A 13,250-nucleotide genomic window follows, 5' to 3' on the forward strand; every position below is an offset into this window, starting at 1 on the left:
TTTTAATGCTTTTGGACACTTGGTTGGAGACAACGTTAAAAGTGGTCACACAGGTAAGAGGTATCTTATTTTCTGTAGCTGGTTTTGTCTCTAGAAGAGCCTCTCTTGGTTGGTTCCTGGCTCGTTTCTGGCTTGTGTTTATGATTTTTGCAGGATACCCACGGACTTGGAGTTTCTCAGTTAGATCAGAGGCTTGTTTTTTATACTCCGTTAGTTTGCTGCAATTGCGCCTCAGTCTTAAAAATTGTCCATAAGGAAGATTTTCTTTGAGTGGGCGAGGATGAAAACTCTCGAACTTCAGCAGGTTGTTTTTAGCAGTAGACTTGTAATATGTTCTGGTCTCCAGATGATCATTCTCCTTTGTAATCACCACATCAAGAAACACTATTTCTTTCTCACTGAAACAGTGGGTGAATTTTAGGTTCTGGTCGCACGTATTGATCCAGGTCGTAAATTCAATTAGTTGGTCCAGCGGTCCTTGCCAGATGGCAAGGACATCATCAATATTGCGTTTCCAGAATTTTAGATGGTCTCTGAAGGGGTTGAGATTTCTCAAAATGAACTTAAGTTCGAAGTCATAGACATAGAGACCCGCCACAATAGGGGCAAAAACACTGCCCATAGATGTGACCCCGGTTTGGAGAAATAAAGCTCCTTCAAATTCAAAATAGTTACGTTTGAGTGCTAATTTAGCACACTCGATGATAAAGGCTCTGGGTGTGTTGAATGTCCAGTCCATATTTCCTAGGGTATTCTCCAAAACTCTTAACGTGTCATCTTGAGGTATGCTTGTGTATAGACTCTCTATATCAAAGCTTAGTAAGACAGTGTTATCATCCACAGTGATTTCCTGTAGAAGACTCAAGAGACTTTTAGTGCCCTGTAGATAGGTAGATGTTTTTTGTGCAATGGTTTTGAGAAAGAAGTCACAAAATCTTGACAACGGTTCAAGTAGTGACCCGATGCCTGAACAATACGACGGCCTGGTGGTGGTAGTTTCCCTTTATGCATTTTAGGCAAGGTGTAGAAATACGGTATCTTGCCTTCGGTGTCGCATAGGTACTCTGCCTCCTGTTTGGAGATCTTGCCCAGTACTTGTGCGGTTTTAACTAGTCCTTTTATTTCTGATTGTAGTTCCATAGTGGGATCTGATTGCAGGATCTGGTAGTTCTTTATATCACCCAGCAGGCGCAAACACTCCTCGCGATACGCACTGGTGTCTATCACTACAAGTCCGCCCGCCTTGTCGGCGGGTTTTATTGTTATGGTGTCGCAGCTGCGGAGATCTCGTAGAGCATTGCATTCAGCTCGGCTCAAGTTTTGGAACTGTGAAGTGTTACTCATTTTTTCCACATCATTGTAGACGGCCTGCTCAAACGTAATTACTTCTACTGGGACTGCATGGGTCGGTGGTACAAAAGAATATTTCTTTTTTAGTCCACTCTCATTCTGATTGTTAGCAGCCACATTGGGTCCTTGTTTCTCGAAAAAAGCTTTAAGTCTCAACTTTCTAAAGAAAGTTGCCAGTTCACAATGCAGTTGGAATTTGTCAAGACGTGCGGTGGGAACAAAACCTAGACCTTTGTTTAGCACACACATTTCTGTATCTGATAGTGTTCTAGAGGATAAGTTAGTAACTAAGTCCTCATATTGCTTGGTCCTGCCATGCTCCTGGTCTGGCCGCTCACAGGTTCGTCTTCCTCCCAATGTACTTGGCTCATTTGCCTTCTTCTTCCCTTTCCCCGCCTGCCTCTGCCTAAAAAAGGAGGGCGGTATTGGTTTTGTTGAAACGGTGGTGGTTGGAAATGTGGTGGGAAAGGTGGTTGCCAACCGTGCATTGGGAATTGTGGTGGATGGTTATAGGGATCTTGGAACATTGGTGGATTGAATGGTTTCCAGTGATTCTGACCTCTGTAACCCCCTCTTGGTTTTTGTTTCATAGTACTAGTATTTGAGCCATTGCTACTGTTGGATGAAACGCTTGAAGCATCAGAATCAGATGCAGGTTTGGTTGTAGGTACAAAGTCTGGATCAGAATATGGATACGCTTTCACAAAGGAGAAACGTTTCAAATCTTTTTGAAATTTGGTCACCTTTTGTTGTGTAAGGTTTTCTTTATATTCATTAATATCCTTGTTTAGTTCATCTAACTTATTTTTGTATCCAGATATGCTGGTTTTTATATGAGTTTCTGTTTTCTGGATATCTATTAGGATGACTTCTGATAATTGTAAGGCTGTTTTCAGAATTAGCATAATCCAGTCATGTGTACAATGCCACGCTATTAGGGCCCAGTTTTTTCTAAAAGTGGCATCTTCTAGAAAAATACGGGGAGCATTAGTTACCAGGAGACCCTTCGGGGCCATGTTGTTAGTCACATATTCCTTTAAGATGGTTCCATGTAGTATAGTTCTAATTCTGTTCCTCTTCATCTCAGTAAGTTTTTCCCAATCCCCTGTCTGGGAGATGGTTTGTGAGATGCTTGCATCAGCGAACCCGGAAATATCTTCCAAGATAGCATCAATTTCCTCGGTGGAATAAGAAAGGCCTTTGTTTTCCGCCATCGTGTGCCTGATGTGTGAAAAAGTGTAAGCTAGGTGTGATGTCGAATGGGGAAGGACAACTCTCACAGCTGTGTGCTGCCTAGATACAATTAAACAAGAGAGAGTGAGGGATTGAATTCACAAAGGTGAATGGAGAGTACTCCTAGTCCCCTGGGTATCAGTAGTAAACAAACAAAAGAGGAGTACCATCAGAGACTGCTTAGATAAAGCGGTCTGAGTGGGATGACTGAAAAAAGAAGAGAGTCCTTCCTTTATTAATAAACCCCTCACTCACCGACCTAGTCGGTGACATGCTTCATCATCAGGGTCCACCCTGATAGCTGAATGCCATCAGGGTGTGCTGCGACACCTGGACTACAGTGGAGCTGGTATTTGTGTGTGTGAAGTGAACAAAAAAAGTGTTAAAAATTGTCCTGGTATACTTGTGTGAAAAAATGTATTTGCAAGTTACTGGACAATATTAAAATTAAGTGTGTGGATACAATAAGGTATATTATGACCGTGTGTATCACTTATGTGTGAGGTCTACATGTTTCAACCCGTAGGATGGAAGGTACCGGGTTTTCGTCAGGACCAGAGGAAAATGGGTGGTCAGGGCACACTAACGTCCTGCCGATCCCTAGATTCCTGTACACTACTGACAAAAATCTGTCAAAGTGAAAATAAAGAGCTCAAAAACAAAATAGTCGAGCTAAAAGCAAAAAAGACCTGGTGGGAGAAAGAGGCAAAAAGTTACGAGTATACTTAATACAAGCCTGTTACGAAGTGCCATGCTGGTTCTCACGTGTCTGCTTATATATTGTGCATCCCATTCAGAGCTTAATGTGATCGATAGTGTCTGTCTATCACTAGAGCTGGCACACTCTATCAATAGTGTTGTGCTCAGGGATCACTAGGTCGTTAATCCAACACTTGAACGCACTCAGCACTCCCTTGTGCGTGATTTGACTGCTCACAATTCCATTAGCGTGAGATAACAACGACGTTAAGTATTTATATACATTCTGAACTTTGACTCGAGCTGACACACTCTATCAATTGTGGTGTGCCCAGTGGTCAATAGGTCGTTAATTTTAAACAGTCGGAAGCACTCAGCACTTCCGTGTGCATAACTCGCCTGCTCACGGTATCAATTAATGTGAGTTAATAACGACGCGCAATGTTTGTCCCATCAAACATACATTCACACTACGCATACATACATCACACATACATAGACCGGAAAAGGAATCAGGGCTTACTCCTGTTTCGGGTCTTTTAGGCTTCATGGGGTGGAGGGAAGGTATTTAGACTCAAAATGCCATATTCTGCGATGAGGAAATGAGAGGAGACAATTGTCAGGGGACATGCTCACGAAACCGTGACCGGAAAAGCGGTCCTGGATCGGAATATGAGCGGTAATGTTACTTACAGTTATGTTGAGGTTAGGTTTCTATGTACCTACTCGCCTCTCCGTGCCTCCCCGCTCGCGTTCTGAAGCAGCCGGCAGGAATATAGCGCCAGCGTTGCTTCCGGGGTGGGCGGGGTTACGCAAATACGTGATGACGCACTAGCGTAAACAGAGGGGAGACATTTGACAAGCAAAGGCACGTATTTGATACGGCCATTAATAGTTTCGTTCAATAATCAAAAATTGATCCGACAATAAACAGGTTTGAGAGAGAGAAGGTTCATGTTAACTGGGGCATAAGTTCAAAAAATGTTGGCCCAAGGAATATTGTCGTTCAATCCTGTAACATGTGTGGATAATCTGTATATCCATCTCTGTTCTTTCTCGTATAGTCGTTTCTGAATGTTAGGTCCAGCAGTAATTTGTTTGATAACAGTCCATCTCATATCATTTGGTGTGTGGTTGGATTCAAGGACGTGATCTGTCAGTTTTGTGGCGTTTTTCTTGCAGCGGATGGTGCTGCGATGCTCGCAGATTCTTTGCTTTACTTTCCTCGTCGTCATCCCCACGTAGCATTTGTTACATGTACATTCGATCAGATAAATCACATTGCCGCTATTGCAATTCGTGTGGGATTGCTGCCTCCATACTTTATCAGTCTCGATATTCAGGGTTTTGGTGTTATTTGTTAAATGACATACGCTGCAGTTACCGCAGCGAAAATGTCCTGTAACATCAGGTAGACCCCAAGCCTTTGTGAGTGATTGGTTGTCAACACGTTCTTTTAGCTTTGGTCTAGTATTGACCAATGTGTCTTTGAGGCTAGCTGTTTTTTTGTAGGAAAAAAGAGGCTTGTCCCAACGAAGATTGCCAGTGCTGAGAATGGACCAATGTTTTTTAATGCTTTTGGACACTTGGTTGGAGACAACGTTAAAAGTGGTCACACAGGTAAGAGGTATCTTATTTTCTGTAGCTGGTTTTGTCTCTAGAAGAGCCTCTCTTGGTTGGTTCCTGGCTCGTTTCTGGCTTGTGTTTATGATTTTTGCAGGATACCCACGGACTTGGAGTTTCTCAGTTAGATCAGAGGCTTGTTTTTTATACTCCGTTAGTTTGCTGCAATTGCGCCTCAGTCTTAAAAATTGTCCATAAGGAAGATTTTCTTTGAGTGGGCGAGGATGAAAACTCTCGAACTTCAGCAGGTTGTTTTTAGCAGTAGACTTGTAATATGTTCTGGTCTCCAGATGATCATTCTCCTTTGTAATCACCACATCAAGAAACACTATTTCTTTCTCACTGAAACAGTGGGTGAATTTTAGGTTCTGGTCGCACGTATTGATCCAGGTCGTAAATTCAATTAGTTGGTCCAGCGGTCCTTGCCAGATGGCAAGGACATCATCAATATTGCGTTTCCAGAATTTTAGATGGTCTCTGAAGGGGTTGAGATTTCTCAAAATGAACTTAAGTTCGAAGTCATAGACATAGAGACCCGCCACAATAGGGGCAAAAACACTGCCCATAGATGTGACCCCGGTTTGGAGAAATAAAGCTCCTTCAAATTCAAAATAGTTACGTTTGAGTGCTAATTTAGCACACTCGATGATAAAGGCTCTGGGTGTGTTGAATGTCCAGTCCATATTTCCTAGGGTATTCTCCAAAACTCTTAACGTGTCATCTTGAGGTATGCTTGTGTATAGACTCTCTATATCAAAGCTTAGTAAGACAGTGTTATCATCCACAGTGATTTCCTGTAGAAGACTCAAGAGACTTTTAGTGCCCTGTAGATAGGTAGATGTTTTTTGTGCAATGGTTTTGAGAAAGAAGTCACAAAATCTTGACAACGGTTCAAGTAGTGACCCGATGCCTGAACAATACGACGGCCTGGTGGTGGTAGTTTCCCTTTATGCATTTTAGGCAAGGTGTAGAAATACGGTATCTTGCCTTCGGTGTCGCATAGGTACTCTGCCTCCTGTTTGGAGATCTTGCCCAGTACTTGTGCGGTTTTAACTAGTCCTTTTATTTCTGATTGTAGTTCCATAGTGGGATCTGATTGCAGGATCTGGTAGTTCTTTATATCACCCAGCAGGCGCAAACACTCCTCGCGATACGCACTGGTGTCTATCACTACAAGTCCGCCCGCCTTGTCGGCGGGTTTTATTGTTATGGTGTCGCAGCTGCGGAGATCTCGTAGAGCATTGCATTCAGCTCGGCTCAAGTTTTGGAACTGTGAAGTGTTACTCATTTTTTCCACATCATTGTAGACGGCCTGCTCAAACGTAATTACTTCTACTGGGACTGCATGGGTCGGTGGTACAAAAGAATATTTCTTTTTTAGTCCACTCTCATTCTGATTGTTAGCAGCCACATTGGGTCCTTGTTTCTCGAAAAAAGCTTTAAGTCTCAACTTTCTAAAGAAAGTTGCCAGTTCACAATGCAGTTGGAATTTGTCAAGACGTGCGGTGGGAACAAAACCTAGACCTTTGTTTAGCACACACATTTCTGTATCTGATAGTGTTCTAGAGGATAAGTTAGTAACTAAGTCCTCATATTGCTTGGTCCTGCCATGCTCCTGGTCTGGCCGCTCACAGGTTCGTCTTCCTCCCAATGTACTTGGCTCATTTGCCTTCTTCTTCCCTTTCCCCGCCTGCCTCTGCCTAAAAAAGGAGGGCGGTATTGGTTTTGTTGAAACGGTGGTGGTTGGAAATGTGGTGGGAAAGGTGGTTGCCAACCGTGCATTGGGAATTGTGGTGGATGGTTATAGGGATCTTGGAACATTGGTGGATTGAATGGTTTCCAGTGATTCTGACCTCTGTAACCCCCTCTTGGTTTTTGTTTCATAGTACTAGTATTTGAGCCATTGCTACTGTTGGATGAAACGCTTGAAGCATCAGAATCAGATGCAGGTTTGGTTGTAGGTACAAAGTCTGGATCAGAATATGGATACGCTTTCACAAAGGAGAAACGTTTCAAATCTTTTTGAAATTTGGTCACCTTTTGTTGTGTAAGGTTTTCTTTATATTCATTAATATCCTTGTTTAGTTCATCTAACTTATTTTTGTATCCAGATATGCTGGTTTTTATATGAGTTTCTGTTTTCTGGATATCTATTAGGATGACTTCTGATAATTGTAAGGCTGTTTTCAGAATTAGCATAATCCAGTCATGTGTACAATGCCACGCTATTAGGGCCCAGTTTTTTCTAAAAGTGGCATCTTCTAGAAAAATACGGGGAGCATTAGTTACCAGGAGACCCTTCGGGGCCATGTTGTTAGTCACATATTCCTTTAAGATGGTTCCATGTAGTATAGTTCTAATTCTGTTCCTCTTCATCTCAGTAAGTTTTTCCCAATCCCCTGTCTGGGAGATGGTTTGTGAGATGCTTGCATCAGCGAACCCGGAAATATCTTCCAAGATAGCATCAATTTCCTCGGTGGAATAAGAAAGGCCTTTGTTTTCCGCCATCGTGTGCCTGATGTGTGAAAAAGTGTAAGCTAGGTGTGATGTCGAATGGGGAAGGACAACTCTCACAGCTGTGTGCTGCCTAGATACAATTAAACAAGAGAGAGTGAGGGATTGAATTCACAAAGGTGAATGGAGAGTACTCCTAGTCCCCTGGGTATCAGTAGTAAACAAACAAAAGAGGAGTACCATCAGAGACTGCTTAGATAAAGCGGTCTGAGTGGGATGACTGAAAAAAGAAGAGAGTCCTTCCTTTATTAATAAACCCCTCACTCACCGACCTAGTCGGTGACATGCTTCATCATCAGGGTCCACCCTGATAGCTGAATGCCATCAGGGTGTGCTGCGACACCTGGACTACAGTGGAGCTGGTATTTGTGTGTGTGAAGTGAACAAAAAAAGTGTTAAAAATTGTCCTGGTATACTTGTGTGAAAAAATGTATTTGCAAGTTACTGGACAATATTAAAATTAAGTGTGTGGATACAATAAGGTATATTATGACCGTGTGTATCACTTATGTGTGAGGTCTACATGTTTCAACCCGTAGGATGGAAGGCACCGGGTTTTCGTCAGGACCAGAGGAAAATGGGTGGTCAGGGCACACTAACGTCCTGCCGATCCCTAGATTCCTGTACACTACTGACAAAAATCTGTCAAAGTGAAAATAAAGAGCTCAAAAACAAAATAGTCGAGCTAAAAGCAAAAAAGACCTGGTGGGAGAAAGAGGCAAAAAGTTACGAGTATACTTAATGCAAGCCTGTTACGAAGTGCCATGCTGGTTCTCACGTGTCTGCTTATATATTGTGCATCCCATTCAGAGCTTAATGTGATCGATAGTGTCTGTCTATCACTAGAGCTGGCACACTCTATCAATAGTGTTGTGCTCAGTGATCACTAGGTCGTTAATCCAACACTCGAACGCACTCAGCACTCCCTTGTGCGTGATTTGACTGCTCACAATTCCATTAGCGTGAGATAACAACGACGTTAAGTATTTATATACATTCTGAACTTTGACTCGAGCTGACACACTCTATCAATTGTGGTGTGCCCAGTGGTCAATAGGTCGTTAATTTTAAACAGTCGGAAGCACTCAGCACTTCCGTGTGCATAACTCGCCTGCTCACGGTATCAATTAATGTGAGTTAATAACGACGCGCAATGTTTGTCCCATCAAACATACATTCACACTACGCATACATACATCACACATACATAGACCGGAAAAGGAATCAGGGCTTACTCCTGTTTCGGGTCTTTTAGGCTTCATGGGGTGGAGGGAAGGTATTTAGACTCAAAATGCCATATTCTGCGATGAGGAAATGAGAGGAGACAATTGTCAGGGGACATGCTCACGAAACCGTGACCGGAAAAGCGGTCCTGGATCGGAATATGAGCGGTAATGTTACTTACAGTTATGTTGAGGTTAGGTTTCTATGTACCTACTCGCCTCTCCGTGCCTCCCCGCTCGCGTTCTGAAGCAGCCGGCAGGAATATAGCGCCAGCGTTGCTTCCGGGGTGGGCGGGGTTACGCAAATACGTGATGACGCACTAGCGTAAACAGAGGGGAGACATTTGACAAGCAAAGGCACGTATTTGATACGGCCATTAATAGTTTCGTTCAATAATCAAAAATTGATTCGACAATAAACAGGTTAGAGAGAGAGAAGGTTCATGTTAACTGGGGCATAAGTTCAAAAAATGTTGGCCCAAGGAATATTGTCGTTCAATCCTGTAACATGTGTGGATAATCTGTATATCCATCTCTGTTCTTTCTCGTATAGTCGTTTCTGAATGTTAGGTCCAGCAGTAATTTGTTCGATAACAGTCCATCTCATATCATTTGGTGTGTGGTTGGATTCAAGGAAGTGATCTGTCAGTTTTGTGGCGTTTTTCTTGCAGCGGATGGTGCTGCGATGCTCGCAGATTCTTTGCTTTACTTTCCTCGTCGTCATCCTCACGTAGCGTTTGTTACATGTACATTCGATCAGATAAATCACATTGCAGCTATTGCAATTCGTGTGGGATTGCTGCCTCCATACTTTATCAGTCTCGATATTCAGGGTTTTGGTGTTATTTGTTAAATGACATACGCTGCAGTTACCGCAGCGAAAATGTCCTGTAACATCAGGTAGACCCCAAGCCTTTGTGAGTGATTGGTTGTCAACACGTTCTTTTAGCTTTGGTCTAGTATTGACCAATGTGTCTTTGAGGCTAGCTGGTTTTTTGTAGGAAAAAAGAGGCTTGTCCCAACGAAGATTGCCAGTGCTGAGAATGGACCAATGTTTTTTAATGCTTTTGGACACTTGGTTGGAGACAACGTTAAAAGTGGTCACACAGGTAAGAGGTATGTTATTTTCTGTAGCTGGTTTTGTCTCTAGAAGAGCCTCTCTTGGTTGGTTCCTGGCTCGTTTCTGGCTTGTGTTTATGATTTTTGCAGGATACCCACGGACTTGGAGTTTCTCAGTTAGATCAGAGGCTTGTTTTTTATACCCCGTTAGTTTGCTGCAATTGCGCCTCAGTCTTAAAAATTGTCCATAAGGAAGATTTTCTTTGAGTGGGCGAGGATGAAAACTCTTGAACTTCAGCAGATTGTTTTTAGCAGTAGGCTTGTAATATGTTCTGGTCTCCAGATGATCATTCTCCTTTGTAATCACCACATCAAGAAACACTATTTCTTTCTCACTGAAACAGTGGGTGACTTTTAGGTTCTGGTCGCACGTATTGATCCAGGTCGTAAATTCAATTAGTTGGTCCAGCGGTCCTTGCCAGATGGCAAGGACATCATCAATATAGCCTTTCCAGAATTTTAGATGGTCTCTGAAGGGGTTGAGATTGCTCAAAATGAACTTAAGTTCGAAGTCATAGACGTAGAGACCCGCCACACTAGGGGCAAAAACACTGCCCATTGATGTGCCCCCGGTTTGGAGGAATAGAGCTCCTTCAAATTCAAAATAGTTACGTTTGAGTGCTAATTTAGCACACTCGATGATAAAGGCTCTGGGTGTGTTGAATGTCCAGTCCATGTTTCCTAGGGTATTCTCCAAAACCCTTAACGTGTCATCTTGAGGTATGCTTGTGTATAGACTCTCTATATCAAAGCTTAGTAAGACAGCAGGACGTTAGTGTGCCCTGACCACCCATTTTCCTCTGGTCCTGACGAAAACCCGGTACCTTCCATCCTACGGGTTGAAACATGTAATCCAGGTGTCGCAGCAACACCCTGATGGCATTCGGCTATCAGGGTGGACCCCGATGATGAAGCATGTCACCAACTAGGTCGGTGAGTGAGGGGTTTATTAATAAAGGAAGGACTCTCTTCTTTTTTCAGTCATCCCACTCAGACCGCTTTATCTAAGCAGTCTCTGATGGTACTCCTCTTTTGTTTGTTTACTACTGATACCCAGGGGACTAGGAGTACTCTCCGTTCACCTTTGTGAATTCAATTCCTCACTCTCTCTTTTGTTTAATTGCACCTCAGCGCTGTCCCACTTGCCAGTACTTGATGGCTGATTTTGTCTTGGTGGCCTGCATGCAGTGGGCGCTGAGCAGGCAGAACCTTGGCTAAAGTCAATCTTGTCCTTGCTCCGCCTAGTGCTTATTTAGTGGTCTGGGCGCGTGAACGTGTAGCTGCAGCTAGACAGTGATCAGCAGCGCTTGAAGGTGCAGGATGCCTCTCTCTCTCTTGCTCGCCGGCCACAGGCATGACCACATGACAGTGGGAGCGCTGTATACGGCCAAAGTGGGCCTACTCTTGCTGGGGTTGCAGGCTCGACCACGTGGCAGTGGGAGTGCTGGTGTGCAAGCAGGACTGGCTTGACTCACATGCGTCACTCGGCATCAGACACCGCCCAAACAATTACACTCTCTTCCCGCAGGGCCGGCGCATCTACTCAGGGCTCCCGGCAGCGGCACAGTGACGGGTGGGCATCCACCGAAGCCGTTCGTGCTGGAGCTCCTCTTCCGGACTCCTTCACTAAACCGGATACTGCGACGGGGACCGCACACCATGCTCCTCAGCACCAAGAGAGGTAGCGAAAGCAGGTGAGATGCGGCAGAGGCGTGGGTGGGACCCGCCTCGTCTCCAATGTGGTGTCCATGCCTGGCTGGACACGTGCTGCGCTGAGTCTAGGCCTATGACTTCGGTTGCAGCAAAGAAGTGCACACATACACTTATAATCATGTATAAGCCAAAACCCGGATCGGTCTTGTGCTCCTTTATTTATGCCTTTCTTGCGAGCCCGCCCTCTGAGTGCGTGCAGGCATGTTAAAATGTAGAGCGCGGGCCGGGTGGCACTGACACAGTAGGGCCGGGGAAAATCTAGGTAGTGGGCCCTGTGTCGCGTACCTTTACACTCACAACTCCAGCCCTCAGAGAGCTGGAATTAGTTGAATGCTTTGTGCACTCAATGCCGGGTGCCCTGTTCTCAAATGGGCTACTTTGGCTTGCATTGGGCTATTTTGGGCAACTTGACTGTACAGTGACGTAAAATGCTGCAGAACGTTGCTACGAGTCATGGCTAGTGTGGATTGTGGCTGTAGTGAGAGGGGGTTGCTGCATCCGGGTGCTCCAGTCCTTTGGGCTGTGGACGCCAGTACCAATTACCCCCTGCATGATTATCCTTCTATTTGTCATTTGCTATGCAGAGGAGGAAGCTTCCTCCCCACCTGAAGCTGCTTGTGCTCATGTCTCTCACTGGTTGCTGGTTGGGTTGCTGGGTGATGGTTAGTTAGCTGAATAGCCATTCCACCTTAACCCTGGAAAACTGGGCTTCAGAATTGTTCTGTTTGTTTACGTCTGCTCGTCTGTTATCCTAGGGTCCCTGGACTCTCCCAGCCTTTAAACCTCTGCTCACATACTGCCTCCCCTGTTTGTTATTTGAGGAAGTAGTGAGGTGAGTCAATTTGGAAGGAGAGGTTGCGGTAGGAGAGTGCAATATGCTTCGACTGTGTCCGGCTGAGTTTGGTTGTGAGGGTTGCAGTAGGTATTATAGGGTGCTGCTAATGTCGGTGATCACGACCATTAAGTCATCTGGACTGGTGCCTGAGGTTCTGGTGTGAACTGAGACAAAAATACTGCTAGAGGAGCAGCTTCTGCTATCAGAACCACAAAGGAATTAATTAACACTTTTTTTCCTTATGCTTTCAAAGTATGCCTTTGGTTCCTATCTTGGTGTTATTACTCTTGAGGACCCGAGGAAGCCCTGTTCAGAGCTCTTTGTGCAGTGTAAGATTTCCAGGTCATTATTGGGGGCTTCTCTGCAAGGTGAAACAGGCACATTTTAGTAAATTATTCAAAGGCACTAAGCTGAAGTATTCACTTAAGCAATCTGACTCCAGAGAGGAACCCAGAGAAGCCACAACTGACAAACCAGGCAGTGTGGTGAGTAGAACCTGGTTTGTTTTGCCTATGCTGCTAATACTATAGTTCCCGTTGATTTTACACTTTTAAAATGCCAATCGCAAAGAAGAAGCCAAAAAAGCACAGAGGTTTCAAGTCACGGAAAACAAAGTGGGTTGATTGGATTCTGTCTAGGAGATGGAAAAATAACCTGTAGTACTGGACTCTTTCAGTCTTGTTACTCCAGCCAATAATGCTAGTGGTATTCAAAAGTCTCCATTGCTGCTAGACATTGCCTCATTGGTTATCTCAATAACAGATTTTGTTAGTAAGTACTAAAAAAAAATAAAGAAGATCCATTTTTAGAGTCATCATGTGACACTAGAATGAAGGAGGGGGTTCAAATGGACTAAATCACTTCTTTGGATATAGAAGCACCCCCCACCTCTTTCTAGACTCAGGGATGCACCCACTCCAGCTCCAGTTATCTTTCTCTTG

The sequence above is a fragment of the Lissotriton vulgaris genome, chromosome 3_1, assembly GCF_964263255.1.
Source record: "Lissotriton vulgaris chromosome 3_1, aLisVul1.2, whole genome shotgun sequence".
NCBI lineage: Eukaryota > Metazoa > Chordata > Amphibia > Caudata > Salamandridae > Lissotriton > Lissotriton vulgaris.